Consider the following 13,198-nt stretch of genomic DNA (forward strand, 5'->3'; position numbering starts at 1 on the left):
CAACCGCCTTTCAGCAGGGACCCGGGATACACAGATAAGCCAGCTTATGTGCAGACACGGTCGATCCTCAGACAGGAGCCCCTCCAATACTGGAGTCCTTGGTGGTATTTGCGTGCATGTCGGCAGGGGACACTGGCCCTCACTCCTAACAGTCCCCTACACCCGAGAGAGGAAACGTGCTGAACCTCAGTTTCGATAAGGAGACAGTAGAGTGTTCTCACCCATTCTGTTCAGAGTTTCCAAGGAATGCATACAAGAGTGTCATCATCGATCCAAGCACATGCTGGGATGCTGCAGAACACAACCGGGCAGTGCGTGGGGCTCTGCAGGGGAGCCATGAGCCTGGAGTACCCCAAAAGCCTGGAGAATCCATAGCCCTCAGGCCACTCAACAAGACGAACAATCAAGCCACTCTTGCAGCCATTGGGCCCATCTGAGGAAAACCTAATATCTAATGGCACATCTTGGGGTGGTTGAATACCTACCGTCCTGAGTTATCCGCGACCATGCTCGGGAACATGGTCCCGCCTCACTTTTTCCAGTTCTTCTTAGCACCTCCAGTCATCAGAGCACACGAAGATCTTCTTGTTTTTGCCGACGGCGAGGCTTGCCCAGCAACTGCACCTGGGAAGTGGACTGGTGTCCTCAGAGGACATGATCCATACAAACATTTACCTGGGCTTGAGCTCTGAAACTGCTTCCCAAGGACCTCTATCCCTTACCGAGAATTGACTGCATGTCTGATAGTACGACTGCAGGAAGTTAGGCACATACATTGGCCGGTGTGTGAGAGGCTGTATTTGTGTGTTCACGCGTGTGGGCGTGTGTGACTGTGACTGCGCACGCAGACGCTCTTGTGGGTTTCTCTGTGTGCCGCTGACTACGCGTCTTGGTCTCTGTGTGTCCCTGTAGCCCTGTGAAGAGGCGTCCAACGGTAAACGCCATAGTTGTGTATAACAACACCCTGGCTAGACCCCCAACTGAAAGGAGAAAGCCCCCTGTCAGCTTCCAGAGGCCGCATGCAAACTTTAACCCCCAGGGGCTGTTGAAATACTCCACGGACGCCCACTCTCCCACAGCCACGCCTTCTGACCAGAGCACAAAGACTGGACGAGACCTGCCTCCCGGCCGTGGGTGTGACATCTACGTGCAACTCGAGAACCTGCCAGCTACCAGCACATCTGATGTGCACTTGGGGTCACTCCCAGCACTTTCGGAAGCAAGGGAACTCCCATGGGTGAGCTGACACCGACCTACAGCATTCTACTGGCAAGATGCAGCCTGAATCCACTCAAGGGGCTAAAGAACATCGAACAAAGTGCAACTTCTCGCCAACTAGGCCTAACCACTTTCCTTGGACCCGTGGGAATGCCCACCACAGGAAGCAGTGGGCTTCAGCAGCCATGACCCATGTTGGAACCCCACAGCGGAAACTAGGCCACCTTCCCGGCCATGTCTCAGGCAGCTCCCACCCTGCAAGGTTTGCGGCCCTGACCCCTAAGGAACCGCTCAAACGCTCAACAGCCTCGTCCACCGTGCCCTACTCCAGCCAGCAGGGCGACGCGTCCCTACTGGAAGACACAGACATCTTCCGAACACGGGAACACTGAACACCAGGGAAGACAGACCGCAAGCCTGTCTGCTTTGAAGATGCTGATCCCACCTGAGGCATCCTGGAAATTCTCCACTGCCACAGTGGCAGCACCGAGGAACTCACAGTGATCAAAGGCATGGTCCCCGAGGACCACAGATATACTTTCAACGGAAGACCTCTGCCATGTGAGGGGACTTGGAAGCCTGAAAGGGAACAGTGGCTGGCCTTGGCAGTGCACCAGGGATGGCAACAGTGCCCCCTTCTCTGCCCCGCCAATGGACTGCTCTGGATAAAGCTCTGGCTATTCGAAAGGCCTGCATGCCACACGGGCCGGCCGCGTCATGCCCTCCGGCAGAAACACTATCGCTTTGCACATTCCCAAAAGAGGGAAAAGAGCGACCAAAGGGCTTGTTTGCATAACTCACCTCCCCCAGAGAAGGCCGGCACAGATGCCTCAGCATGTCCATCTTCTCTATGTCCCGCAAGACACCCGTGGGGAGTCACTCCTCTGGAAACGGGATTGCAACTCTTCACAGGTAACCTACCTCACTGCATCCTCATGAACTGCCAAAGCCATCCCCACCATAGGCAGCTGATGCCAGGCCATCACGAACAAGACACATCCTTGGGAAGCCGAGGCCAGCGCCTGCAACCCAATGATGACAGCCCATCCCACGACATCACACAGGACCTGTCCTCATGATACCTTACCTTTCTCTCCAGGGCAGCAGCCACTACGCAGGCTTAAATGCAGCACTCGATCGTCACCCCACTCCACGATGATCCACATAGCGCCAACAGTGTGCTGGCAGCTTCAGGGGCAGCACCGAGGCCTAATCCATCAGCCCCCTTCCACCATCACCAAATTCCATCCAACCCCCGCCCACTGCTCCAGCCCCACCTGGCACTCAAGAACCTCACCGCACCAAACACAACAACAGAGAGGGCCACAGGCCTGGCCTGAGGCTGCAGGCTCCAACCAGGGAACCTTGCTCATTTTGGCTTCCAAAATCAACCACCGAAGCGGCATGCACAAAGCATGATCCTGGTCAAAACACACTTCTCCAAGCTGAAAGCTCACTGGGCCCACACCAGCACACACTCTGACTCTGAAGACTAGCAGGAGACCCTGCCCCCTTGCATTCCCTCACGGCCTTTTAGCTGGGACCACGGATTCATAGATGACCCAGCTTATGGGCAGACACGGTCGACCCTCAGACAGGAGCCCCTCCAATGTGAGAGCCCTTAGTGGTATTTGCATGCATGTCAGCAGGGGATGTTGGTCCTCACTGCTAACTGTCCCCTACCCCCGAGAGGAAACCTGCTGGACCTCAGTTTCCATGTGGAGACCGTAGAGCTTTCTCACTCATTTTGTTCAGATTTTCCAAGGAATGCATACAAGGGTGTCATCATCGATCCAAGCACATTCTGGGACGCTGCAGAACACAAACGGGCAGGCCGTGGGGCTCTGCAGAGGAGCCATGACCCAGAAGTACTCCAACAGCCTGGGGAATCCACAGTCCTCAAGCCACTCAGCAAGACCAACAATCAATCCACTCTTGCAGCCATTGGACCCATCTGAGGAAAACCTAATATCCAATGGCACATCTTAGTATGGGTGAATGCTACTGTCCTGAGTTATCCCCAGCCACACTCAGCAACGTGCGCCTGCTCCACTTTTTCCAGTTCCCCTTAGCACATCCAGTTATCAGACAACACGAAGGTCTTCTTGTCTTTGCCGACGGCCAGCCTTACCCTGCAACTGCACCTGAGAAGTGGACAGAAATCAGGCAGGCTTCTGAATTGCACCAGAGTCCTCAGAGAACATGATTCTTGTGAAAACTTACCTACGTGTCAGCCCGGAACCTGCTACCCAAGTACCACTATCCCTTACCGAAAACTGATTGCGTGTCTCACAGCACGACTGGAGGAAGTTAGGCATGTACGTTGGCCGGTGTGTGAGACGCTGTATGTGTGTATTCACGCGTGTGGGCGTGTGTGACTGTGACTGCGCACGAAGATGCACTCGTGGGTTCCGGTGTGTGCCGCTGAATATGCGTCTTGGTCTCTGGGTGTCCCTGTGGCCCTCTGCAGACGCCTCCAACAGTAAACGCCATAGTTTATACACACCATCCTGGTTGGACCCCCAACTGAAAGGAGAAAGACCCCTGTCAGCTTCAAGAGGCCACATGCGAACTTTGACCCCCAGGGACTGTTGAAATAGTCCACAGACTCCCGCTCTCTCACAGCCACGCCTTCTGACCAAAGCACAAAGACTGGACGAGACCTGCCTCCCGGCCGTGGCTGTCACATCTATGTGGACCTGGAGACCCTGCCACCTACCAGCACATCTGATGTGCCCTTGGGGTCACTCCCAGCACTCCTGGAAGCAAGGGAACATCCCAGGGGCGGGCTGATAGCGACCTGCAGTTGCCTACAGGAAAGATGCAGCACGGCACTTCTCAAGGGGCTAAGGAACTGCGGACCAAGTGCGTCTTCTCACCAACTAGACCAAATCACTCTCCGTGACCCCGTGGGAATGCCCACAATGGGAAGTGTTGGGCTTCAGCAACCATGACACAGGTTGGAACACCAGAGCCGAATTTAGGCCACCTCCTCACCCACGTATCGGCAAGTTTCCAACTGGCAGGGTTCGTGGCCCTGACAACTGGGAAAACGCTCAAATGATACACAGCCTCTTCCTAAGTGCCCTCCTCCTGCATGCAGGGCGACTCGACACTATTGGAAGCCACAGACATCATGCGAACACGGGGACACTGAACACCAGGGAAGACAGACCGCAAGCCTGTCTGCTTTGATGATGCCCACACCACCCCATGCATCCTGGCAATTCTCCACTCCCACAGCAACACTACCGAGGAACTCACAGCGAGCAAATGCACTGTTCCTGAGGACCACAGACAGACTTTCAACGGAAGACCTCTGCCACACGAGGGGACCTGGAAGCTTGAAAGGGCACAGTGGCTGTCCACGACAGCACACCTGGCATCGCAACAGTGCCCCCATCTCTGCCCCACCCACGGACTGCTGCAGATAAACCTCAGGCTGTTCGAACGGCCTGCATGCCAAACTGGCTGGCGGTGTCATGCCCCCCCGGGAGAAACACTTTTGCTTTGCACATTCCCAAACAAGGGAAGAAAGCAGCCAATATGGATGTTCGCATAACTCACCTACCTCCAAGGAGGCCGGCACAGACGCCTCACAATGTCGATCTTCTCTACGTCCCCCAAGACACCATTTGGGTGTCATTCCTCCGGCAATGGGATGATAACTCTACACAGGTTACCTACCTCACCTCATGCACTTGAACTGCCAGTGCCACCCCCTCCATAGGCAGCTGATGCCAGCCCATCACGAACACGACTCATCCTTGGGAAGCCAAGGCCAGCACCTGCAACCCAATTATGACAGCCTATTCCACGACCTCACAAAGGTCCGGTCCTCATCATCCCTTACCTTCCTGTCCAGGCCATCAGCGACCACGCAGGTTTAAATGCAGCACTCGATCCTCACCCCACTCCACGATGCCCCACTTGGCACCAACACTGTGCTGGGTGTTAAAGTAGAGGAGCAGACAAGGGCAGCAGTGTGGCCTAATCCATCAGCCCCTTTCCGCCGACGCCCAACCCGAGCCCAACCCCGCCCAATTCTCCAGCCTCACTAGGGACTCAAAAACCTCACTGTGCAAAACACTAGGACAGGGAGGGCCACAGGCCTGGCCTCAGGCTCCAGGCACAAACCAGGGACGCTTGCTCATTTTGGCTTCCAAAATAAACACACGAAACAGCATGCACGAAGCGTGATCCTGGCCAAAACACACCTATCCAATGGCAAGCACACTGGGCCTAGACCGGCACACACCCGGACTCTTAAGACCAGCAAGAGAGCCTGCCCCCTCGCATTCCTTCAACCGCCTTTCAGCAGGGACCCGGGATACACAGATAAGCCAGCTTATGTGCAGACACGGTCGATCCTCAGACAGGAGCCCCTCCAATACTGGAGTCCTTGGTGGTATTTGCGTGCATGTCGGCAGGGGACACTGGCCCTCACTCCTAACAGTCCCCTACACCCGAGAGAGGAAACGTGCTGAACCTCAGTTTCGATAAGGAGACGGTAGAGTGTTCTCACCCATTCTGTTCAGAGTTTCCAAGGAATGCATACAAGAGTGTCATCATCGATCCAAGCACATGCTGGGATGCTGCAGAACACAACCGGGCAGTGCGTGGGGCTCTGCAGGGGAGCCATGAGCCTGGAGTACCCCAAAAGCCTGGAGAATCCATAGCCCTCAGGCCACTCAACAAGACGAACAATCAAGCCACTCTTGCAGCCATTGGGCCCATCTGAGGAAAACCTAATATCTAATGGCACATCTTGGGGTGGTTGAATACCTACCGTCCTGAGTTATCCGCGACCATGCTCGGGAACATAGTCCCGCCTCACTTTTTCCAGTTCTTCTTAGCACCTCCAGTCATCAGAGCACACGAAGATCTTCTTGTTTTTGCCGACGGCGAGGCTTGCCCAGCAACTGCACCTGGGAAGTGGACTGGTGTCCTCAGAGGACATGATCCATACAAACATTTACCTGGGCTTGAGCTCTGAAACTGCTTCCCAAGGACCTCTATCCCTTACCGAGAATTGACTGCATGTCTGATAGTACGACTGCAGGAAGTTAGGCACATACATTGGCCGGTGTGTGAGAGGCTGTATTTGTGTGTTCACGCGTGTGGGCGTGTGTGACTGTGACTGCGCACGCAGACGCTCTTGTGGGTTTCTCTGTGTGCCGCTGACTACGCGTCTTGGTCTCTGTGTGTCCCTGTAGCCCTGTGAAGAGGCGTCCAACGGTAAACGCCATAGTTGTGTATAACAACACCCTGGCTAGACCCCCAACTGAAAGGAGAAAGCCCCCTGTCAGCTTCCAGAGGCCGCATGCAAACTTTAACCCCCAGGGGCTGTTGAAATACTCCACGGACGCCCACTCTCCCACAGCCACGCCTTCTGACCAGAGCACAAAGACTGGACGAGACCTGCCTCCCGGCCGTGGGTGTGACATCTACGTGCAACTCGAGAACCTGCCAGCTACCAGCACATCTGATGGGCACTTGGGGTCACTCCCAGCACTTTCGGAAGCAAGGGAACTCCCATGGGTGAGCCGACACCGACCTACAGCATTCTACTGGCAAGATGCAGCCTGAATCCACTCAAGGGGCTAAAGAACATCGAACAAAGTGCAACTTCTCGCCAACTAGGCCTAACCACTTTCCTTGGACCCGTGGGAATGCCCACCACAGGAAGCAGTGGGCTTCAGCAGCCATGACCCATGTTGGAACCCCACAGCGGAAACTAGGCCACCTTCCCGGCCATGTCTCAGGCAGCTCCCACCCTGCAAGGTTTGCGGCCCTGACCCCTAAGGAACCGCTCAAACGCTCAACAGCCTCGTCCACCGTGCCCTACTCCAGCCAGCAGGGCGACGCGTCCCTACTGGAAGACACAGACATCTTCCGAACACGGGAACACTGAACACCAGGGAAGACAGACCGCAAGCCTGTCTGCTTTGAAGATGCTGATCCCACCTGAGGCATCCTGGAAATTCTCCACTGCCACAGTGGCAGCACCGAGGAACTCACAGTGATCAAAGGCATGGTCCCCGAGGACCACAGATATACTTTCAACGGAAGACCTCTGCCATGTGAGGGGACTTGGAAGCCTGAAAGGGAACAGTGGCTGGCCTTGGCAGTGCACCAGGGATGGCAACAGTGCCCCCTTCTCTGCCCCGCCAATGGACTGCTCTGGATAAAGCTCTGGCTATTCGAAAGGCCTGCATGCCACACGGGCCGGCCGCGTCATGCCCTCCGGCAGAAACACTATCGCTTTGCACATTCCCAAAAGAGGGAAAAGAGCGACCAAAGGGCTTGTTTGCATAACTCACCTCCCCCAGAGAAGGCCGGCACAGATGCCTCAGCATGTCCATCTTCTCTATGTCCCGCAAGACACCCGTGGGGAGTCACTCCTCTGGAAACGGGATTGCAACTCTTCACAGGTAACCTACCTCACTGCATCCTCATGAACTGCCAAAGCCATCCCCACCATAGGCAGCTGATGCCAGGCCATCACGAACAAGACACATCCTTGGGAAGCCGAGGCCAGCGCCTGCAACCCAATGATGACAGCCCATCCCACGACATCACACAGGACCTGTCCTCATGATACCTTACCTTTCTCTCCAGGGCAGCAGCCACTACGCAGGCTTAAATGCAGCACTCGATCGTCACCCCACTCCACGATGATCCACATAGCGCCAACAGTGTGCTGGCAGCTTCAGGGGCAGCACCGAGGCCTAATCCATCAGCCCCCTTCCACCATCACCAAATTCCATCCAACCCCCGCCCACTGCTCCAGCCCCACCTGGCACTCAAGAACCTCACCGCACCAAACACAACAACAGAGAGGGCCACAGGCCTGGCCTGAGGCTGCAGGCTCCAACCAGGGAACCTTGCTCATTTTGGCTTCCAAAATCAACCACCGAAGCGGCATGCACAAAGCATGATCCTGGTCAAAACACACTTCTCCAAGCTGAAAGCTCACTGGGCCCACACCAGCACACACTCTGACTCTGAAGACTAGCAGGAGACCCTGCCCCCTTGCATTCCCTCACGGCCTTTTAGCAGGGACCACGGATTCATAGATGACCCAGCTTATGGGCAGACACGGTCGACCCTCAGACAGGAGCCCCTCCAATGTGAGAGCCCTTAGTGGTATTTGCATGCATGTCAGCAGGGGATGTTGGTCCTCACTGCTAACTGTCCCCTACCCCCGAGAGGAAACCTGCTGGACCTCAGTTTCCATGTGGAGACCGTAGAGCTTTCTCACTCATTTTGTTCAGATTTTCCAAGGAATGCATACAAGGGTGTCATCATCGATCCAAGCACATTCTGGGACGCTGCAGAACACAAACGGGCAGGCCGTGGGGCTCTGCAGAGGAGCCATGACCCAGAAGTACTCCAACAGCCTGGGGAATCCACAGTCCTCAAGCCACTCAGCAAGACCAACAATCAATCCACTCTTGCAGCCATTGGACCCATCTGAGGAAAACCTAATATCCAATGGCACATCTTAGTATGGGTGAATGCTACTGTCCTGAGTTATCCCCAGCCACGCTCAGCAACGTGCGCCTGCTCCACTTTTTCCAGTTCCCCTTAGCACATCCAGTTATCAGACAACACGAAGGTCTTCTTGTCTTTGCCGACGGCCAGCCTTACCCTGCAACTGCACCTGAGAAGTGGACAGAAATCAGGCAGGCTTCTGAATTGCACCAGAGTCCTCAGAGAACATGATTCTTGTGAAAACTTACCTACGTGTCAGCCCGGAACCTGCTACCCAAGTACCACTATCCCTTACCGAAAACTGATTGCGTGTCTCACAGCACGACTGGAGGAAGTTAGGCATGTACGTTGGCCGGTGTGTGAGACGCTGTATGTGTGTATTCACGCGTGTGGGCGTGTGTGACTGTGACTGCGCACGAAGATGCACTCGTGGGTTCCGGTGTGTGCCGCTGAATACGCGTCTTGGTCTCTGGGTGTCCCTGTGGCCCTCTGCAGACGCCTCCAACAGTAAACGCCATAGTTTATACACACCATCCTGGTTGGACCCCCAACTGAAAGGAGAAAGACCCCTGTCAGCTTCAAGAGGCCACATGCGAACTTTGACCCCCAGGGACTGTTGAAATAGTCCACAGACTCCCGCTCTCTCACAGCCACGCCTTCTGACCAAAGCACAAAGACTGGACGAGACCTGCCTCCCGGCCGTGGCTGTCACATCTATGTGGACCTGGAGACCCTGCCACCTACCAGCACATCTGATGTGCCCTTGGGGTCACTCCCAGCACTCCTGGAAGCAAGGGAACATCCCAGGGGCGGGCTGATAGCGACCTGCAGTTGCCTACAGGAAAGATGCAGCACGGCACTTCTCAAGGGGCTAAGGAACTGCGGACCAAGTGCGTCTTCTCACCAACTAGACCAAATCACTCTCCGTGACCCCGTGGGAATGCCCACAATGGGAAGTGTTGGGCTTCAGCAACCATGACACAGGTTGGAACACCAGAGCCGAATTTAGGCCACCTCCTCACCCACGTATCGGCAAGTTTCCAACTGGCAGGGTTCGTGGCCCTGACAACTGGGAAAACGCTCAAATGATACACAGCCTCTTCCTAAGTGCCCTCCTCCTGCATGCAGGGCGACTCGACACTATTGGAAGCCACAGACATCATGCGAACACGGGGACACTGAACACCAGGGAAGACAGACCGCAAGCCTGTCTGCTTTGATGATGCCCACACCACCCCATGCATCCTGGCAATTCTCCACTCCCACAGCAACACTACCGAGGAACTCACAGCGAGCAAATGCACTGTTCCTGAGGACCACAGACAGACTTTCAACGGAAGACCTCTGCCACACGAGGGGACCTGGAAGCTTGAAAGGGCACAGTGGCTGTCCACGACAGCACACCTGGCATCGCAACAGTGCCCCCATCTCTGCCCCACCCACGGACTGCTGCAGATAAACCTCAGGCTGTTCGAACGGCCTGCATGCCAAACTGGCTGGCGGTGTCATGCCCCCCCGGGAGAAACACTTTTGCTTTGCACATTCCCAAACAAGGGAAGAAAGCAGCCAATATGGATGTTCGCATAACTCACCTACCTCCAAGGAGGCCGGCACAGACGCCTCACAATGTCGATCTTCTCTACGTCCCCCAAGACACCATTTGGGTGTCATTCCTCCGGCAATGGGATGATAACTCTACACAGGTTACCTACCTCACCTCATGCACTTGAACTGCCAGTGCCACCCCCTCCATAGGCAGCTGATGCCAGCCCATCACGAACACGACTCATCCTTGGGAAGCCAAGGCCAGCACCTGCAACCCAATTATGACAGCCTATTCCACGACCTCACAAAGGTCCGGTCCTCATCATCCCTTACCTTCCTGTCCAGGCCATCAGCGACCACGCAGGTTTAAATGCAGCACTCGATCCTCACCCCACTCCACGATGCCCCACTTGGCACCAACACTGTGCTGGGTGTTAAAGTAGAGGAGCAGACAAGGGCAGCAGTGTGGCCTAATCCATCAGCCCCTTTCCGCCGACGCCCAACCCGAGCCCAACCCCGCCCAATTCTCCAGCCTCACTAGGGACTCAAAAACCTCACTGTGCAAAACACTAGGACAGGGAGGGCCACAGGCCTGGCCTCAGGCTCCAGGCACAAACCAGGGACGCTTGCTCATTTTGGCTTCCAAAATAAACACACGAAACAGCATGCACGAAGCGTGATCCTGGCCAAAACACACCTATCCAATGGCAAGCACACTGGGCCTAGACCGGCACACACCCGGACTCTTAAGACCAGCAAGAGAGCCTGCCCCCTCGCATTCCTTCAACCGCCTTTCAGCAGGGACCCGGGATACACAGATAAGCCAGCTTATGTGCAGACACGGTCGATCCTCAGACAGGAGCCCCTCCAATACTGGAGTCCTTGGTGGTATTTGCGTGCATGTCGGCAGGGGACACTGGCCCTCACTCCTAACAGTCCCCTACACCCGAGAGAGGAAACGTGCTGAACCTCAGTTTCGATAAGGAGACGGTAGAGTGTTCTCACCCATTCTGTTCAGAGTTTCCAAGGAATGCATACAAGAGTGTCATCATCGATCCAAGCACATGCTGGGATGCTGCAGAACACAACCGGGCAGTGCGTGGGGCTCTGCAGGGGAGCCATGAGCCTGGAGTACCCCAAAAGCCTGGAGAATCCATAGCCCTCAGGCCACTCAACAAGACGAACAATCAAGCCACTCTTGCAGCCATTGGGCCCATCTGAGGAAAACCTAATATCTAATGGCACATCTTGGGGTGGTTGAATACCTACCGTCCTGAGTTATCCGCGACCATGCTCGGGAACATGGTCCCGCCTCACTTTTTCCAGTTCTTCTTAGCACCTCCAGTCATCAGAGCACACGAAGATCTTCTTGTTTTTGCCGACGGCGAGGCTTGCCCAGCAACTGCACCTGGGAAGTGGACTGGTGTCCTCAGAGGACATGATCCATACAAACATTTACCTGGGCTTGAGCTCTGAAACTGCTTCCCAAGGACCTCTATCCCTTACCGAGAATTGACTGCATGTCTGATAGTACGACTGCAGGAAGTTAGGCACATACATTGGCCGGTGTGTGAGAGGCTGTATTTGTGTGTTCACGCGTGTGGGCGTGTGTGACTGTGACTGCGCACGCAGACGCTCTTGTGGGTTTCTCTGTGTGCCGCTGACTACGCGTCTTGGTCTCTGTGTGTCCCTGTAGCCCTGTGAAGAGGCGTCCAACGGTAAACGCCATAGTTGTGTATAACAACACCCTGGCTAGACCCCCAACTGAAAGGAGAAAGCCCCCTGTCAGCTTCCAGAGGCCGCATGCAAACTTTAACCCCCAGGGGCTGTTGAAATACTCCACGGACGCCCACTCTCCCACAGCCACGCCTTCTGACCAGAGCACAAAGACTGGACGAGACCTGCCTCCCGGCCGTGGGTGTGACATCTACGTGCAACTCGAGAACCTGCCAGCTACCAGCACATCTGATGTGCACTTGGGGCCACTCCCAGCACTTTCGGAAGCAAGGGAACTCCCATGGGTGAGCTGACACCGACCTACAGCATTCTACTGGCAAGATGCAGCCTGAATCCACTCAAGGGGCTAAAGAACATCGAACAAAGTGCAACTTCTCGCCAACTAGGCCTAACCACTTTCCTTGGACCCGTGGGAATGCCCACCACAGGAAGCAGTGGGCTTCAGCAGCCATGACCCATGTTGGAACCCCACAGCGGAAACTAGGCCACCTTCCCGGCCATGTCTCAGGCAGCTCCCATCCTGCAAGGTTTGCGGCCCTGACCCCTAAGGAACCGCTCAAACGCTCAACAGCCTCGTCCACCGTGCCCTACTCCAGCCAGCAGGGCGACGCGTCCCTACTGGAAGACACAGACATCTTCCGAACACGGGAACACTGAACACCAGGGAAGACAGACCGCAAGCCTGTCTGCTTTGAAGATGCTGATCCCACCTGAGGCATCCTGGAAATTCTCCACTGCCACAGTGGCAGCACCGAGGAACTCACAGTGATCAAAGGCATGGTCCCCGAGGACCACAGATATACTTTCAACGGAAGACCTCTGCCATGTGAGGGGACTTGGAAGCCTGAAAGGGAACAGTGGCTGGCCTTGGCAGTGCACCAGGGATGGCAACAGTGCCCCCTTCTCTGCCCCGCCAATGGACTGCTCTGGATAAAGCTCTGGCTATTCGAAAGGCCTGCATGCCACACGGGCCGGCCGCGTCATGCCCTCCGGCAGAAACACTATCGCTTTGCACATTCCCAAAAGAGGGAAAAGAGCGACCAAAGGGCTTGTTTGCATAACTCACCTCCCCCAGAGAAGGCCGGCACAGATGCCTCAGCATGTCCATCTTCTCTATGTCCCGCAAGACACCCGTGGGGAGTCACTCCTCTGGAAACGGGATTGCAACTCTTCACAGGTAACCTACCTCACTGCATCCTCA

At 55.5% G+C, this 13,198-nt stretch overlaps 5 non-coding genes across 5 annotated transcripts; all 5 read right to left on the reverse strand.

Annotated features, from left to right (window-relative positions):
- Positions 1-181: 181 nt before the first annotated feature.
- Positions 182-274, reverse strand: LOC132360994 (small nucleolar RNA SNORD116). Its single transcript, XR_009501311.1, has one exon. It is a non-coding gene; the product is annotated as a small nucleolar RNA SNORD116 (small nucleolar RNA).
- A 2,646-nt stretch (positions 275-2,920) lies between these two features.
- Positions 2,921-3,013, reverse strand: LOC132361889 (small nucleolar RNA SNORD116). Its single transcript, XR_009502153.1, has one exon. It is a non-coding gene; the product is annotated as a small nucleolar RNA SNORD116 (small nucleolar RNA).
- Positions 3,014-5,703: 2,690 nt separating this feature from the next.
- Positions 5,704-5,796, reverse strand: LOC132360920 (small nucleolar RNA SNORD116). The gene has a single exon (XR_009501238.1). It is a non-coding gene; the product is annotated as a small nucleolar RNA SNORD116 (small nucleolar RNA).
- Positions 5,797-8,442: 2,646 nt separating this feature from the next.
- LOC132361890 (small nucleolar RNA SNORD116) lies at positions 8,443-8,535 on the reverse strand. Its single transcript, XR_009502154.1, has one exon. It is a non-coding gene; the product is annotated as a small nucleolar RNA SNORD116 (small nucleolar RNA).
- Positions 8,536-11,225: 2,690 nt separating this feature from the next.
- On the reverse strand, positions 11,226-11,318 carry LOC132360921 (small nucleolar RNA SNORD116). Its single transcript, XR_009501239.1, has one exon. It is a non-coding gene; the product is annotated as a small nucleolar RNA SNORD116 (small nucleolar RNA).
- Positions 11,319-13,198: the final 1,880 nt, after the last annotated feature.

Source organism: Balaenoptera ricei, chromosome 2 (genome assembly GCF_028023285.1).
Source record: "Balaenoptera ricei isolate mBalRic1 chromosome 2, mBalRic1.hap2, whole genome shotgun sequence".
Classification (NCBI taxonomy): Eukaryota; Metazoa; Chordata; class Mammalia; order Artiodactyla; family Balaenopteridae; genus Balaenoptera; species Balaenoptera ricei.